The 18,487-nt window shown below is 46.8% G+C and overlaps 1 non-coding gene across 1 annotated transcript; it reads right to left on the bottom strand.

Annotated features, from left to right (window-relative positions):
* Positions 1-3,961: 3,961 nt before the first annotated feature.
* Positions 3,962-17,738, bottom strand: LOC113986397. Its single transcript, XR_005566987.1, has 3 exons — positions 17,637-17,738; positions 5,027-5,213; positions 3,962-4,436 (listed from the first exon to the last, which is right to left on the bottom strand). It is a non-coding gene; the product is annotated as an uncharacterized LOC113986397 (transcript).
* Positions 17,739-18,487: the final 749 nt, after the last annotated feature.

Raw genomic sequence — 18,487 nt, 5'->3', positions numbered from 1 at the left:
ATTTATTCCTTGAGAACTGGGACTAGTGATAGCCTGGAGTCTAGTAATACTCCTTGGAATACCAGTCATGCCCCGTTCCCCCCACCTGCCTGAAAAAAAAGTGTATTATTCTTCTTCTCTTTTAAGATTTTATCAAAGGCAATTGTTACCATCATCAGGGCTTATTTTGACCCAAGTTTGCCTTGAGAACCCACTATGGATGAGAGGTCTGAGTTTAACCTACTGGAGGAGAGAAGGGCTTTCCCAGGCCCAGCAGATGACAAGGGTGATCACCAAAAGCATTGGTTTTATGCCTGTCACCCTTCTGACCTCTTTCAGGGTATGCCCTGAAGTAATCAATTACTACCCGTTTCTTGCTTCACTCCGTACCAAACCTCTGTGTTTTCTGCCCATTCTTGTTCAGTCTTATTCCAGAGTGCTTCTTGTTTTGTCCTTCCCTCCATGCATGAGGCTTTATGTGTTTGCCTGCAGCAGGAGCTCTGCAGGCATCTATTACTTCTTTTCCAAACAGTGCAATTCCACATCCCAGGAGGGCTGTGACCCTCTTCCCTTTCCCTCACTGATACCTGTCCGGGCATCAGACCTGCGGTTTGGCACACACGCCCTGCGACAGTGGTGGGGCATCTCCCACCTGCCACCCACTCTGAGCTGCCCCAGCTGCCTGGGGTCCATGTGAGAGGATGCTGTGGGGAGGAGCTGGGAGGAGAAAGGAAGGTGGGATGCACTACTTAGCCCTGCCTGGAAAACCTCACCCTGCTGCCTGAGGAAGCCAGGGCTGAGTTAGTCAGGGAGCCAACACCTCAAAGGCAAGGAGGAGGAGGGGGAAAGAGGAGATAGAGGCATTGTTGAGCAAGAAGGTGCAAGTGGGTGCCATCAGCCAGTTGTTTGAACTATAAACAACTGCAGAGATGCCGGGAGCTGTAGCTATGCTAAACAGTTGGCCCATCCCCCTCCTATGGTGTTTCCATTCCCCTTTTCCTCCTCCACACTCAACAGGGCTTTGGCCAGCAATACATTTTGGATTTGATTAGAAAACAACTTATATCCTATGAAATGCAGGCAGGCAAGCACAGCAATGCTGGCAAGTCAAGCATCTGGTCTCACAGGCCCTGACAGCAAGTCAAATATATCCCCCCACTCCCTTACTGGCCTTAAAACTCCTCATTTAGGGCCAGAGGCAGTAAAAGTGAGCAACACCAAACTACTCATCCGGCTCTTCTACAGTAGAGCATGGAGAGATTTCATCTGGTTTCTGTGCAGCAGCTACCAGAGCTCCCAGTATCCATTGAGAATTTAGAGGCTTGTTTTAAAGTGTAAACATACACTTATTCCCAACATTGCTTTTATCAAGAGAAAAGAGATGAAAAAATTAATTCATTAGTCCCACCTAAAGCCCCTTTCCCAGTGTTGGCTCTTGCCTCAGCCTCTGTCCCCACAAACATTACCTACATCCCCCGCAGAGGGCTCCTCCTGTCTTCCTCATTTTTAGGGTGGAGGCTAATAACCTCCCCAACCCTGGTAAGTCAGGATTAATTAACCTGCGCATCCCTGCAGGCTTCCAACACCTGCTAATTGAGAGAATCTAGCCAGGCTCTCACGGTGCGGTTTTTGTTTTTTTTTTTTTTTTTTTTTTTTTTTTTGCACACAGCAAGTTTTAGCACCTGGAATAAGGGAAGGTTATAAGCCCTGCCTTTGCTTGGGTGCTTTACAGTGAAGGAGAGAAAAAAAGTGGGGACGCAAATTATATTTCATAGTGTCTGTTTTAGTTTTATTTTTTCATTTTAATTTAGACCAGCAACCTCTTTCGCATGGGACGGGCATCTGCTAGTAAGCAGCCCTGTTGCATGCCATTACCACCTTTCTGAGGCTGGGGGAGGCACTTCTAGCTGAGTTCTACCTCTCTGCTAATGGGCACCCCCTCTGATGGCTGGTGGCTGCCATCTGTGGCACATGTTGTAGAGCATGTAGTCAATCACTGCGGGATGCAGTTATCTTGTGCAAGAGCTCTCTAGGGACTGATTTAGGACCACTATAGTAAGGACAGTTAGAGCTAATTGGATTTTTTTCCCCCCAACCTGGGTTTCCAGATGTGACAGGGCAGCACTACTTTATTAACCTAGCTGTGTTCATCCATGCTCCCTGTTACAGAGGAAGTGATTTTTTTTTTCTTGGTGTTGAATCACAGCTTAGTGGGGGTTGTTTCCTGCCAGTTCCTGAACAAGAGCCAAGTGGCCTTCCTTGCCTGCTGGAATTTTACAGCATGCACTGAGCAGGGGTGCCACTCTGCTAAATGCTGGCATTTTTTATTTCAGTGAACACTTCTTGTTATCTCCACTAAAAAATGACTCATTTTCAGTGGACTGGGCAAACCAGAAAAAAAAAAAAATCCCTGGCAATATCTTCAGTGACCCATTCAGGTGGATAAACCTTCTACAAATGTCCCCTCACAGCTAACAGGACACTGGCAAATAACTTGTGTGCAGAAGAATGAAGGTGGTGTTTTGCTGGCTCCCCTCCCACAAGAGCCTCGGCCACAGGTGGAGAATTGTCACCACCCAGCCCTTCCCTGCCCAGACGCTCAGCTCTGTCTTGGGACCAGCTTTGGTGCTCTCTGGGTCCTCCTGCAACCAGATGAAAGCTGGATGAAATACAGAGCTGTTTTCTGCTAGCGCTTTGGTCCAACACCTACCAGGCCACAAGGGAGGAGAAATGAGCCCACCTGTTTGGGAAGATGTTTGATCACTGTAGAGCAGCAGCCTCAGTTTGTCTGCCAGTGCCACCCACCAGCCACCAATTCTTTTTCACAGCATCTTTTTGGGAGAGATGAGAAACAAAGGCCCAAGGGGAGCTTAAATAACATGCCAAAGGTCATAGTAAAATAAACCTAGCTTTCCTCACAAGTTTTGCTAGAGTGTTTTTGGGTTTGTGCATTTCTGTGGGTAGGTTTTACTAGTAGGGGTGGGGGCTACAAGGTTGGCTTCTGTTAGACACTGCTAGAAGCTTCCCCTGCCTAGCGGAGCCAATGCCAGCTGACTCCAGGACGGACCTCCTGCCGCTGGCCAAGGCCAAGTCAATCAGGAGTAATGGTAATGCCTCTGTGCTAACATATTTAAGAATAGAGAGGTATTGCGCAGAAAGAATTCCAGCCAGGGAAGAGCGGAGTGAGAACATGGGAACAAGGTAGACACCAATTTCAGTGCAGAAGGAGGGGCAGGAGGTGCTCCAGGCGCTGGAGCTGAGGCCCTGCAGCCCGTGGTGCAGACCATGGTGGAGCAGCTGTGCCCCTGCAGCCCATGGAGGACCATTGGGGTGCAGAGACCCACCTGCAGCCCATGGAGGAGCCCATGCTGGAGCAGGTGGATATCTGAAGGAGGCTGTGACCCAGTGGGAGGCCTAAGATGGAGCAGGGTCCTGCCGGAGACCTGCAGCCCATGGAGAGGGAAGCCCACGCTGAAGCAGGTTTTTCCTGGGTAGGACTTGTGGCCCCTGTGGGGGACCCACACCGGTACAGCTCATCCTTGAAGGACTGCACCCCATGGAGAAGTGATCCAGTTTGGGAAGAACTGTTGCCTGTGGGAAGGACTCACGCTGGAGAGGTTCATCAAGGACTGTCTCCCATGGGAGGGACCCCAAGGGAGCAGGGGAAGGACTCCTCTCTCTGAGCAGCGGCAAAAAAAACAACTGACCATAACCTCCATTCCCCGTCGCCCTGCACTGCTGGGGGGAGGAAGTAGAGCATGGAAGGAAGGAGGGGTGGGGGGAGAGTGTTTTTAAGATTATTTTATTTCTCACTCTTTTGCTCTTATCCTGTTAGTAATAAAGTAATATCCCCACTTTTAGACTGTTTTGCCCATGATGGTGATCAGTAACTGACCTCTCCCAGCTGTTATCTCAACTCATGAATCCTTAGCTGTTATTTTTTTCTCTCCTCTGTCCAGTTGCAGAGGGAGAGTGAGAGAGTGGCTATAGTGGGTACCTGGCATCCGGCCAGGGTCAACCCACTACAGTGTTGCCTCAAAGCAACCAAAAAATGACTTGTATGCTATATTTGTTTGGCTAATCCCGTGCTTTAGATAATGGACAGCTTGGCCCCATTTGCACTGTGACCCACTCCTAGGGCAAAGGAATGTGTTTCAGAGAGCAGAAATTATTTTATATCATGGCCATTGATCCTTTGCATTCTGCAGTTGTTCGCTGAGGATCTCCACAAGAATAAGTGCTCCATCTTTATCTGTCTGAAAGATCTTTAAGAGAGGCTGAAGGCTTGATTGTACTGTGCACAATACCACTTCAGAACCAGAGCAGAGAGCATCCTTCAGATCAGCATGGAAAATCTGTGTTCTTCACAGTCCAGGCAGGGGTGGTGGTGGCTCCTGCCAACCACAGTGGCTCCAGCAGGATACTTAGAGGAATGCTTAAAAGGATGCTCCATCTACCTGCAAACAATTATGACAAAGGCTTTAAGAAATGCAGCTCTGGAGCAAGAAGGACCACAGGCAATACCATCTGCATAAATATCAGAGGCTTCATTCCCTTGGAGACCCTAGACCCATAGATACACCTGCTTGTGCCTGGTTACTCCTTTCTCCTGGCTTCACACATAATCTCCCTCCTTTTTTTTTTTTTTTTCCCCATCTGCCAGCATCAGGGCATCTCCTTTCGTATGGAGAGCAGCTGCCCCTTCCCCACCACCCACCCATCAGCCACAATACCTTTTCCATCCTAAATGTTTCCATGATTCTATATAGCTCTTCTTTCACTAGCAACTGAAGGCTAGTACCAGAGTAGTGGTTCTCCTTATGAAGTCCCTACCTGCCCTCCCACTCACAGTTTCCCCATGAAGCATCATTCCTAGCATCCTGTACTTGGCTTGCCTAAAGGCCGCCGCTCTTTAACTACAAGACATGCTTCTGGCATTCCTGGGAAGCAAATTACAGTCATGCTGGCAGCTGCCCTCTGCCCCTGTCTATTGCAATAGCTCAAGATGATGCCAGCAGGCCCTGGACTGCATTAGGAAGAGAGTCACCAGAAGGTCGAGGGAGGTGATTATTCCCATCTGTTCAGCACTAGTAGACAGACACATCAGGGTGCTGGGTCCAGTACAACACAGACAGGAACTTTCTGCAGTAAGTCAGTGAAGGGCCATGAAGATGATGAAGACACTGGTGCATCTGACATCTGAGGAGAGGTCGAGAGAGCTGGGATTGTGCAGCCTGGAAAAGAGAAGGGTCAGGGGTATATGGCCCTTGTGAATGAATACCCAGTGGGGTAACTAAGGAAGATGAACTCAGACTCTAAGGGGTGTCCAGTTAAAGGACAAGAGACAATTGGCATAAATGGAAATACAAGAAATACCATTTCAACATTAAAAAAATCCCACACTTCTTTACTAAATGGATGACCACCGAGATGGGTTGTGGAGTCTCCATCCTTGGATATACTCAAAATCCGACTGCATCCAGTCCTAAGCAGCCTGCACTAGCTGTCTCTGCTCTGACCAGGCATCTGACTAGACAATTCCCAGAGGTGCCTGCCTCCCAGCCTTCACCATTCTGTGATCCTGCTTGCTGATTCACATGTCCTGTGGTCAAGCCTAGTACCCTTACCCTCAACCATCTTGATGGAATGGTGTTTGGCACTCCAGGGTGAAGGAACAAATTAGCTCTTCTACAGCAGATACTCAAGAGATACCTGAGCAGCTGACAAATGCACATCTGATATGGGAGCAGATGAGGAAAAATCCATAGGGCGTTAAGTCCAGACAAGGCATTTGGGATTCCTCCCATCTAACTCTGGACATTTGCAGTGTAACCATTTATGCATGAGTTATGTATCTCCCTTTTGAGTCAAATAGACTCCCTTTTGGCTCCCTTTTGAGTCAATACAGAGAAATAGGCATTTCTAAAAAGTGATTCATGTGACCTATTTCACATGAGATGAATCATGGCCAAGAACTGCCTTTCTTTCTCTGATGACTATTATAAAGAGAGAGAGACATGAAGAGGTCAAATTTGGACTTCTATATTGTATATATCTTATGGCATTTAGGATGATTCCCACCTCTGATACTTGTGCAGAAGTCTATCTGTTATTGCCTAGAGTAAATTTTTACACACCATAAAATGAAGTCAAAATTGATGAATGTCTCTTCGACTACAAAGAGGACTAAACAAACAGACAACTGAAAAGGACAGGCAAACTCCAGAGCTCTGAAGATTAAAAGTTCATATAAGCAACCTCGGGACTGGATGAAATCCTATTTTATTATTCCAAGAGTGAGTGTATTGGGGTACAGATCAAGGGCACTTTTTAAGTTATGGGACTTCTTCTGGTACATTGGACCAAAGTCAAGGGCCCTAAACCCAACCCTAAAGATTCCTTGTGTGGCTAGGCTCCTCAGAGTCCAGGGGAGTCTAGAGAACTGATCACTTGATCAGTCCATGCTACTGTCTCTGGGGTGGACAGAAGAGAGCTGTGGACAAGACAGCTTGGTAAGGATATATCTTAGATCATTCTTTGCAATTGTTAGTCCATATTTCCTTGCATACATCTATCAACAGGATCTTTTTGGGGCATATCTTCGCCTCATCATGCTGTTGATTGAACTTCCTTACTTATAAACTATCCTTGGCCTGAAATGACAAGCAGCAGTGACAGGCCTTGGGTTGGGTCAAATGCTTGAAGGGCGCTGCAAGAAGACATAACCTGTCTTGTCTTGTCTTTTAAAATATGATGAGGCAACAGAGCATAAAACCGTTTTCCCTTTTTGCACTGTCTGGCACGCATCTGGACAGTATCTGGACAGAAGACTGATCAAACTTGGCAGAGGTGGCTTGGCTATGCAGAGCGATGCCTGCACACACCATAGGAAGCCAGATTGCATAAACACACTATGGTAGTATGGGTGCTGGGGCACAATGTGGTCCTGGGTGCTTTAGATAGTCAGTCTAGGAGCTTGACCTTAATGTTGTTCCAAGGGTTCTGTGAAAAGGCACTATAGCTCCAGATTTCATCAGACAAGTAATATCTTGGCAAGATTCTTAGCCCCAGGATTTTTCAAAGGAAGCCACAATCTTAGAGAGCTGCATCATTTTGGGATGTTAGCAGTGTAGAAAAAGAAAAGGTTGAGAAAGGGTATATAAAGTCAGTTGCTTGGAAAAATAACATATAAAGTGTGAATGAAAATAGTTCATCTCAAATCAGGTATCTCAAATCCCAAACTAGTTCCTGGTATAAAAGAACTTATGACCTCTGATTTCTCAGCATTTTGATAAAGATGGTAATGCTTTTGTTTTTCTCAGAGATGTCACACAACTATATCAGATTTAGGTGTTAAGTGTAGATATTAGCTGTTGTCCTGTAAAACGTAGTGTGCAAACATGTTGGAAACTGTTGTGGGATGCAGGGAGAAGGTTGATATTTAAATATAATTTTACATCTTTCCAGTGTAAAATTCCATCATTAAAAAAATCATACAGTGTTTCTGTCCTATGTTATTATAGTGGTGAGAGGAAAATGACTTACAAAATGCTTGAAATGCTTGATAAGGTAACTGGCTAAGGTAACTGGCTCTTATTTAAAACTCAGTAACTTCACCCATTTGGTATTGCCCTTTCAACAGTATGAAAATATATCTATATGTTTTCTTCCAGCAGAGGTGAGTGAACACCAAGACAGGGCCTTTCTTTCTCTACTGCACACATGTCCACCTTTGCATGATCTCCACCATTTCTTGCACTAGCATGATTCCATCTAGGTCAAGAATAGTCCAGCTGCAGAGGTTTCTATCCCAACCTTGTCAAAATTGAAGTGCAAGGGAAAACTATTTTGGTGACATCACATTCATCCTCAGTAAGATGAATTTCAGACCCCAACATGAGTGTAGATTTAGCCTTTCTCCCCTGGAGGAAATCAAGGACTTGTTCAGGAAGGGAACTGTAGGCAGGGTTCGAGTACATCTGGCAGTGTCCTAGGGAACTCTACAAAGCCTCTTGCCAAGTACTTAGGATCTGATCTGGGGCAACGCCCTTGTTCAGAAGTGTGCATTTGCATGCCATTAATGTCCTACCACCTTTAGTACTTTAGCTGTCTTCTGAACTGGGACTTCCTCCTGTGGTGTATGCCTTCATCTCATAATTTCTCCTTGTGCTTTACACCTAGCTGAAATAACGGCTCCAGTCTGGGCTTGTGAGAGGAGGGAGCAACAATGATCAAAGCAGCAGAAAAAGTTTTCAAATGCTGTTGGGAAATCATGTGCTGTTTTTCTATTCTTTGTATAAATTTTCATGCTTTTTCCATTTCAGGGCTACTTGAGCCAAGGGCAAATTGCCTATTCACCATTGCCTAACAACATCTTTTTTTCTGATGATGACTGTTTACAGTAAGAACACAAGCCTTAAATGTGAGAAGTTGGTCATCAGAGCTTCCATGCAGTTTCAGAAGAAGAGCTGCACTAATTCACAGCAGTTAAAGATCCGTCCCCTGGACTTCACTTTGCTAGTCAAACGGGTAAATAGCTTTCAAAACATGCATGATTGCACAGCTGAAAATCTCAAAAACTGGCATTGCATGAAAAAGCATTGCCTGGCTGCATGGGATTCATCACACCAGTCCAAGATATCTTCAGCACAGGCTTCAGCCTCCAAACTAACCATGCCTTCTTAGTCAGTGCTAAGATACCACTCCTCTTTGCCACTTTATCTGTCTGATTCATGATGAGATGAACATGAAGGTTCATCCTGAAGGTGCTTACTTCTTTCAGTCAACTATTAAAGGAAGCTTAGGTGATCAGCTTAGATATAGGCATGCAAAATGGATGGATGAATCCCATGTTTTAGCCGCAGATAACAGCTCTCTGTAGACACTCTTTATTCAGTGTTTCTGTTATGACCAGAAAGCCCCTAAAAGCTTACACATTTCAGAGGAAAAAATATTTGCATTGATTAGGAATACAAAGGAATAAATTCACTAGAAGTACTTCACAGTTACACTGAGGAGCTTTACCAAACTGCTGTGTCACAGCTGCCCTGATATTTGGCTTACTTAAAATCAGATCACAGAAGGTAAATGCATCATACAGAAGAGCCCTGTTAAATTAGCAAGATCTAGAAAAGGACAGAGGATGCCCTTGCAAGCCAAACTGTAATACAAAGCTAAAACACTTTGCCTCACATCAAAATCCAGCAATGTCCCATAACATTCAATCTTTTACTATATTTTGATGGCAATATTTTGTTTAAAAAAACAATACCTGGAAGATTATTTGTGTCAATGAGCAGCCCTTTTCATTTCAACCATCTATTTTTTCAAATTCTACACTGCATAGTGATATCAGCCTAGAGGCTCTGTCTGTTCCCACAGACCTTTCCCTGGTATTTCTATTGGCATGTCAGCAGCAGCCCCATGAGATCTTGGTTTTGCTGTTGGAGTTAAGAAGCTGCCAATGCCATTTCACCATTTCAGTCTCCCACTTGCTCCTCTTCGCTGTCATGGCCTCCTCGGTGATGCCACTGCCAGGAATCAGAAACGATTTTCTCCTTCTGGGGGAGTGTTATTTTTTGGCCAGTGTGAGGCTTAGTCCTGCAAACTCTTGTTCTGGCAACAGGAGTTGCCCAAGGAGAGGTGTGAAGCCAGGTACAAGGCGCCAGAGAAGGGAGAAGAGGGAACATTTTAAGTTAGCTTCACTGACAAAGCCAGTTTCCTGATATTATGTCCTCTGTGGACCTCATGCTGTATAAAATGAAAGGGAAACTTAAATCAATTAAGCCTATGTATTAACTGTGGAAATCCTTACCTGGTCCTACATTTTCTTCACCAGCACTGGGTTTTAATTTTTCATTTAAAAGGATAGTTAATTTTCACCTAAACTTTTTTTCTCCTTTCTTTTGCATTTTGGTGATAATTCACTCTTCATTTTAAAGTTACTTTCAAAACATAACTCCCTACTCATTGTAAAATATAACACAAAATGAAAATCCCTTCAACATTCAAATAAAAGTGACTTGGAAACTGAAGAAGAAAGCTTTCAAAGGACAGACTTCAGTAGCCTTAATGTTTGTTTAAAATATATGCCTTACACTTTAATTTTGACTTCTATAATTTACCTCACTTAAGTCACAGTCCTCAAAGATTTATGAATTCACAGGGAGTTTTCACAATGCATGAAGTTCAACATGGGGATAAATTTGCAGGTTTAAAGGCAGCTGTACTCAGACCAGGGGCACTGTGGGAATTCAGATTGTCACAGCTTCTTTGCAGAAGCCCACTGTTCATAGAAGTGCATTGGCTTCATTCTGGGGACACGATGACTTCTGTACCAGCTCAGGCCATGGCTAAAGGTTGATTATTACCCCATCTGTGGACTTTTTTGGATCAGCTTGCTCTGCATCAAATACAGACACACAACATCACCTTTCCGTTCAGTTACCCAAGTATAGAGAAATATTTCTGTGATGGCTTTATGCCATTTTTACCAGGTTTAAGCTGGCTACAGTACCTGCTCCATCAGAAAATGTTCTGTGACAAAATTACTTCTTCAGAATTTTTTTAACACATTTGAATTGACAGAATAAGTTCATAAAGGTTAAGTGTTTTGCATCATATTGTTGTGGCATTTCTGACTCAGTACATGGCACATCAAGACTATGTTGAGGGTCATGCCAAAACAAGGCCCAAGTTCCTGAAAAGTGATCTCCACCTATCTCCTCAAGAGCCTGGCACGCTTGCAGACTCAACTTGACATGACAACAACCCCCTGCAGCGCTACAGGCTGGGCACAGAGTGGCTGGAAAGCAGCCAGGCAGAAAGGGACCTGGGGGTACTAATTGACAGGAAGCTCAACATGAGCCAACAGTGTGCCCAGGTGGCCAAGAAGGCCAATGGGATCTTGTCCTGTATCAAAAATAGCGTGGCCAGCAGGAGCAGGGAAGTGATCCTTCCCCTGTACTCTGCGTTGGTGAGGCCACACCTTGAGTATTGTGTTCAGTTCTGGGCCCCTCAGTTCAGAAAGGATATTGAGGTGCTGGAGCGGGTCCAGAGAAGAGCGACAAGGCTGGTGAAGGGACTGGAGCATAAGTCCTATGGGGAGAGGCTGAGGGAGCTGGGGTTGTTTAGCCTGGAGAAGAGGAGGCTCAGAGGTGACCTCATCACCGTCTATAACTACCTGAAGGGAAGTTCTAGCCAGGTGGGGGTTGGTCTCTTCTCTCAGGCACTCAGCAATAGGACAAGGGGGCACGGGCTTAAGCTCCGCCAGGGGAAATTTAAGTTGGATATCAGGAGAAAATTCTTTACAGAGAGAGTAATCAGGCATTGGAATGGGCTGCCCAGAGAGGTGGTGCATTCACCATCCCTGGAGATTTTTAAACGCAGATTGGACGTGGCACTGAGTGCCATGATCTAGTAAATGGACTGGATTTGGACCAAGGGTTGGACTTGATGATCTCGGAGGTCTTTTCCAACCCAATCGATTCCATGATTCTATGATTCTATGATTCTATGTGTTTATATAAGCTAGAGGGCTCTGAAAGAGCAGCACAACCATGTACACACTCAATGCCTTACTTATTTCTGCCTTCACCACACTGTGAGCACAACTGAGTTGGAAAAAACAAAATAAAATCTGAAAAGAGGTGTTATTTCCAACAGTTACCTGTTTGGTCACATGGCTCTTGTAAGGACAATGCAGTGACAGGAGCCAAAAAACAGGAGAAAAAGCATAGGATACATGCCCATTGCTTAGTGGGGAAGGCTTGGGAGATCCTTACACAAGCACTGCCTGTAAATGCCTGCGGAGCCACAGCCACCATCATCTTGGCAAAGCAACTTTTCTTATTCTGGGGAACAAATGTGGTGTGAGCAGGCTGTCTCTCTGTCTTGCTCATCATCCAGAAGGACAGCTCTCAGAAACCCAGAGCATCCCCAGGTGCCACTGGGTGAGATAAAGCAAATCAAGACAAATGTGAGGACAGACACACTCCCTGAGGAGTTCTGACTCAGACAGGGAGGAAAAGAGTTTGCTCATAGCCACTACAGTTACGGCTCAGGGCCCTGTATAAGAGGTGAAATAAGTGGCACAGTTGGGTCATGGGAAGATAACTACAAGGCAGCTTAGCTACAAGCAGAGATAGCCTGTGACAGCCAGTCACATGTGGTAATTGCATGCTTTGCGTGACAGATAGCAGGACAAGAAACAGCTTGTTAAAACTTAGAGCATGGGCAGTCCTGAAAAATATACATGGGATCTTCTCCATTAGCCCAAGCATGCAACAGAATTTTCATATCAAGTTTATGCATTTTTGCCAGGTTTAAGCCTGGCTGCAGGACTGACAATTCACAGCCTGATAGGAAGTGCAAGATCCTGGACTGTGCTGTGAATTCAGTCTGGGTAGATCAGTTAGGGATGTGGAGTCAGAGAAAAGACTATGGTGGCATGAAATCACCCTTCCTTGTGTACAGGAGCAGTCTCTTTATGGAGGCTGTGCTCCATGGATGTAAATCCTGTGTGGGCATGTTCAGAATCAGATTGAAAATGCCCCAGCTAGGTGATGCAAATTATTGAGCTTCACTCTGCTGGTTTAGATTTGTTCACAGATTTCTCTGGAAGCACATTATCCTGGCAAACTTCATACCATTTCAGCCATCAGCTTCCCACATCCTGTGGCTCTAAATGGACCAGGTACTATCCTTCTTCACCACATCCAGCATAAAAGATGACACAAACACTATTATATTATTTTCATAAGACTATTGTCATATGTTCATTTGTGATCTGGATTAAGTTAGAACTGCTGGGTGCTCCAGTACTGCACAGGTGTGATACTAATTATTACAGGACTAAAGTTAACTTTTCTCCTTAGGCTATACTGCAGTTTCTCCCCAAAACAACTTTTAGGACATGGTTTCATGGTACCTAGATCTCTGTGCGACAACAACTTGAGGAATTTCTGCTCTCACATTACTGCCCACCACTTATTTAAAGCAGGGCATTAAAAAGAAGTGAATCAACCCCTGCAAAAAAATAAAGATGGTGTTTTCTTTTTTGCTAAGATCAGTCTAGCTACCTGACCACTACTCAGGGGAGCTGTACTGGCACAGCTGAAAAAACAGCACAGATGTGGAATCTGGCTGGGGATGGGAAAAGGTGGGCACCTCTAAAGTGCTGACAGTGCTGATAGTACTGTGCCTTCCCACCTGGTACCAAGCAGCTGAGGAAAGTGCTCTGACTCACGATGCCACTCTTCCTGCGCTGGTGGGATTGCTATATTTAGGCAGTCCCTGTGTTTCAGTCCTTTCAGTCTAGTCCCCCAAATGCTAACAGAGGAAGCCAGCCAGGTAGTAAACAGTGATGGCCTCAAAGCACACAGCTGGTGGACAGCTGCTCCTTTTTAGCCTTGTGGAACATCGTGTCACCTACAGCAACATCTACCTGTGCTTCCCCAAGCTTGGGGTCTAGCTACCTGCCTGAGCCTTGCCTGCGTGCTGGAACGAGGGTAACCCATCGGTCTGGGAGGCAGTACAGTACCCTGAGGAGGGAGAAGCAGCAGGAAGTCACCAGCAGCAGTGTGTGTGCAACTGGGCAACCAGAGCTGTAGGAACACATCCACCCATATGACATTCAGATGCAGTATGTAAGAACCTGGGTGTGCCAGCAGTGATCACATAGAGCAGCTCTCACATGGAGGTGTGAGATGGTGGTGGAAGCAACAGAGGAGAGGAGCATAAGGTGGAGGAAGCTGTGTGGCATCCTTCTGTAATTGATCTGCTCCCAGGACCTGTTGTAATCACCAGCATGAGAAGAACTCACCAGCATGAGGAGAAAAGCTAGTCTTCCATGTCTCCCAACCACCCTCTGGCCTTGGGATCCCACCAAGATCTCCTGCAGCAGGAGAGCTAGCCTGTGCAAAGTCTCACTCAGCCTCATACACTACTCTGTCCTGTGATATTCCTTACCCTCACAGACTTTTTCAGCCAAGGAGAGAACCATTTTCCTAGAGTATGATGGGTGATATGTCTAACACTTCACACTATCAAGGAGGTCAAAATCACTGTCATATTCTAAACAGAGAACGGGAAGGGAGACAGGAAATGAGATGCCCTAAGGCTATGGAATGAATCAGTAGTAGAAACAAAATGAAAATTCAGAACTTCCTGTCTCTTTACTCATCTCCCTGAATACAGTTGATGATTAAGCTCATAAAAAGTTAGTGCAGTTGATGACCTCTACATCTCTGTCAGTTATTAGGGCCCCAGCACATTAAATGTAGAAAATAATAAAACAAAGACAATTTCAACAAACTGGGAAAAAACTAGAGAGCAAGGAATTTCTTTTGTGGCTAGAACATAACTGTTGGGTTCCCACAGTTCTTCTTCCAGTAAAGAAGGAAGCTTCTCTAGTTCTACCCCTATGGGTCCACCGAGAGTTGAAACTGGCTTAAGCCATAGCCACAACCAAGAGGAAATGCTGTGGTTACACTTCCTTCCCTCATACAGCTTCTGCCCCTCTCTCTTTTGTCAACACAACTGCCCAAGCAGGCACATGATGAAGCAGCCCATAGACCTGATCAACAGTAACATTAAAAGTTGTTTTCCTTTCATGGGCTAGCTTTGCTATGAGTCCTGGCTCACTGCACAGCTGTATGAATGCTTATGCTGACACAAGGGGTGAGGTGCCAGAGAACAGGAATAAATGGCCAGAGAAAGGGAGGCTCAGCACCCCTCTTTCAGGAATGCTGAAACTACTCAGGCAGCTGCAGCTCTTCTGTTCCCTCAACTGCTACAAGCACAACAAGCAGGGATGGGTGCAACTGTGCAATAAGCAGGGAGGGTGATGGAAATCAGTGCACAGGTCCCCAACTCTCTCCTGCTTTGTTCCCAAATGGATGGAGTTGACTCAGATTTTTTGATGCTTCTTCTCTTTTTGTCATTAGAGAACACCGTATGTGCTCTGTGTGTGGCATGACTATCCACAGGGCTGAAATTGCCTTTCCTTGCGTTTCATCTTCATTATGATTTTTGATGGCTGCCTCACTGTCTCCTCAGGGTGCTGGTTTCACTGCGAGGAAGAGTTAAACCAGACCACTCATCCTCTTTCCAGTGGTTTCAGATTTGATCTTTTAACCTTTAGACTTTCCAAAGTGGGTAAGTATACTGTGCTGAAGAGCATGATGAACATGTGAACAGAGTGGTTTTGGCCACAGCCAGAGAGGCTTCTTCCTCAAGAAAGCAAGCCTTTCATCCTGCTGCTTGTGTGGGAAGGAAAACGGAGGGGAGGTGGCATGGTGCTTCACCCTGGGAACTAGCAGGAACCTCTCCTGTGGCATTTACTGCTTTATGAAAACTATTGTTTTCCCTGAAGTTAGGGGATGCGTTACTTTTCAAGGATTCATAATCTTCTTGTTAGCACTTTTCCTTCTTCAGCGGTCTTCTGGTATAACACTAGAACACAACAAAGTACTAAACTCACTGCATTAAAACAAGCTCAGAGCAGAGAGGGGACACTATGGTGGAGCCACATCAGAGCTAGAATAGTGAAAATGTGTATTTGGGCTCAGATCCTCAGCTCTAAAAAACCTGTGCTGTACTTTTCAGGGGCACAAGAAAAGTGTTACATATACTGGGTTTGGAAAACTTTTGGTTCAGACTTTGGGCTTGAAAATCTTTCAGCATCCAGAAACACACAGCAACAGTCTCTAAGGTAGTATTAACATTACAGAAGGGGATTGTGGAGTTATAATAGACATGTTCCACAGAAATGTCTTAGTCATACTCAACAACAGTGAAAAAAGGAAGTATCAAGAGAAGACTAGTAATCAGGACATCACCATGACACTGCATGGTGAACCCATCACAAACATGATATGGAAATCCACTTCCTTGTCTTAAAAAAGAAGGCATTAGAAACAGAAATGGTTCAATGAAGGGCAAATATTGAATAGCTTCCATTCATGGTATCACTAAAAAGACCAGAATTTGCCAGCTGGCAAAAACTGATGGGAAACACAACATAACAGAAGTCTATAAAAAATTAATATAATGGAGAAATTGAATAGGAAATTATTCCAACACAAGAACCAGCAGGTTTTTTTTTTTTCTTTTGCAATCTAGCACATGTTGGTTCAAAGCCAATGAACAAAGGTGGTCTCCACATAACATGCTAGTTCAGCTCTGGAACTCTGAGCCAGAGGACACCGTAAGGGCCAGAAGCATGTATGAATCCACAAAGTAAATGGGCAATCTAATGGAAGGAAAAAATCATCAGAGAATAGGAAATGCAGTGACACCAAATGCTGCTAAAGAACACGCTGAGGTGTAGAGAACCAGCAGGATACCCCAGGGAAGTATCACTGGACGATTAAAGTATCCCTGTGATCTTCCTTCAACATTTAGCACTGGCTACACCTGCAGACAGGACGCTGCGGCAGACAGGCAATGGAGCTGACCTTCCAAGTCTTCTCTTATGCATAAAAAGGCTGAGTTAAATAAGCCACGTAATACAAACCAGGGTGATGACAATAAACCTTCGTGGAAATCCACTTTTCAAAACCTACTGCATCTCTAGACCTGATCTTACTCCTGTGTGCATGCACTCAGGTGGACCCAGTGTCAAACCCATTTGAAATAATTTGCCTTTTTCCAACTATAGGTTGCCGTACAGAGAAAAACAGTTTCCTGGCCTAGGCTGGAGTTTCCTTTCTTTGTATCTACACTTTAAGTGAAAATGATGCACACCATTAAACTGTTATGGTAATTTATGCTTACACTTTCTGCTCAACAGGTTTGCTTTGTTTCAAAAGTATGTTTCTGTGATAGTTATAGCTATGTATATGTAATTTTGTGGTTAAAGTAGAAGAGAGAGGAAAACCTTGGTTCCCACAGGAAATGTAACTCAACCTCTTGCAAGTAGGTAACATTTTTGCCATATCAGTGTGATAAAGAACTTCAGTGAGAAACAAACCCTGCCAAGGTTTACACCTGTGTGCAAATGCCTGATGTATCTAGCTTGAAAGAGGTTAATGAGATTTTTCCACGATTCAGATTCTGCTGGAGGATTCTTCTGGGTGGGAATGGGGCCTGAGACAGTTCGGTTAGAAATGATGTGATAAAACACCATGACAGTTGGGTCTGGTTCTGGGGGCTAGGATTTGACTCTCTTTCTGCAGAGGTCTCTGATGAGGCAGGAATATTTTTCCTGTAGGCCTGGGGTCTCGGGGCAGGGAGAAACTGACATTTTGTTGGTCATCTCACGGGGGATGGGAAGGGAAAATACTCCTACCCCATGGTCAATACCGGCCGCGACAGAACAACGCTGACTGTGCAGTCCCCCAGAGGGGCGGCGGGGGCTGGGGGGCGGCAGGACCCCTTCCCTGTCCTCGCCGCGGGGCAGAGGCAGCGTGGGCTGCCCGCAGCAGCCCGCCAGTGGCGGCCCTGCCGCAGATACGCGTGGGGCTCCCCGCCGGCAGGGCCCAGGCACTGCTGGGGCGGGGAAGGGGCCGCCCTCAGTCGCCCCTGCCCCGCAGGGCTATTGTTGGGCGGCGGGGCGGGCAGGGCTGTGGGGCCGGTTCTCTCCCCGCCCGCCCGCCCGCCCGCCCGCCCGCGCTCCCTCCCTCCGTCCCTCCGTCTCTCTCTCCCTGCGAGTTTACCCAGAAGTGCTCTGGTGCGGGCGCGTTTCCGCCGGTTTTTCCTGTTGGAGAAGGGAAGGGGGAGCTGTTTTCTCTCTCTCTCTTCGCTCTCAGTATATTTTGTATCCCTTTTCTCCTCCTCCTTCTCCTCCTCCTCCTCCTCCTCCTCCTCCTCCTCCTCCTCCCCGGCTATCTTTGTCTGGCTCGCAACACCCCGCTCCAGCCCCGCGCCCCTGCCCCGCCGCCGCCGGGACGCGCAGCCCGTGCCCGCCGGTGCCCGGCGCCGTTGGATGCGAGGGCAGCGCCGCGGGAAGGGCTGGGAGGCGGCGGGGGCTCCGCCGCGCCGCTGGGCGTGAGCCGCCCCCCCATGCGAGAGCGGGGCCGCGGCTGCCACTGCCGGCTCCCGGCGTGAGCGCCGCCGGCCGGGCTGGGCCGAGCCGAGCCGTGCCGTGCCATGCCCGGGCGCGGGGCGCATCGTGAGGCTGCCAGAGGCTGCCGGCCCCGGCGCCGCTCCTGCCGCCGCCGCCGCGACATGGTGTGAGCCCGCTGCCGCCGGGGACGCGCGGGCACCCACCAACCCACCCACTCAGCCACCGACCGGCCGGCCGGGATCCTCGGGAGGATCCAGCCCCGCAGTGCAACGCGGGAGGACAGACGGACAAACCGCAACACCCCCTCTCCTTCCTTCTTCCTTCCTTCACCTCCCTCTCCCCCCTCCTCCTCCCACCATCCATCTATCTATCCATCATCCCCCCCGCCAACCCCTCCCAATGCTGAAGAGTTTCAACCCGGCGGGGCTGGAGTGAAGAAGGGAAGGGCGGAAGGGAGGAGAGGAGAACAGCGGAGCGGAGCTTCGCGCAATTCACAGCTGC

Source organism: Pipra filicauda, unplaced genomic scaffold (genome assembly GCF_003945595.2).
Source record: "Pipra filicauda isolate LSUMZ 115617 unplaced genomic scaffold, ASM394559v2 scaffold83_size3615187_pilon, whole genome shotgun sequence".
NCBI lineage: Eukaryota > Metazoa > Chordata > Aves > Passeriformes > Pipridae > Pipra > Pipra filicauda.
The sequence above is the reverse complement of the archived record's forward strand: the minus strand, read 5'-3'. Positions and strand labels throughout refer to the sequence as shown.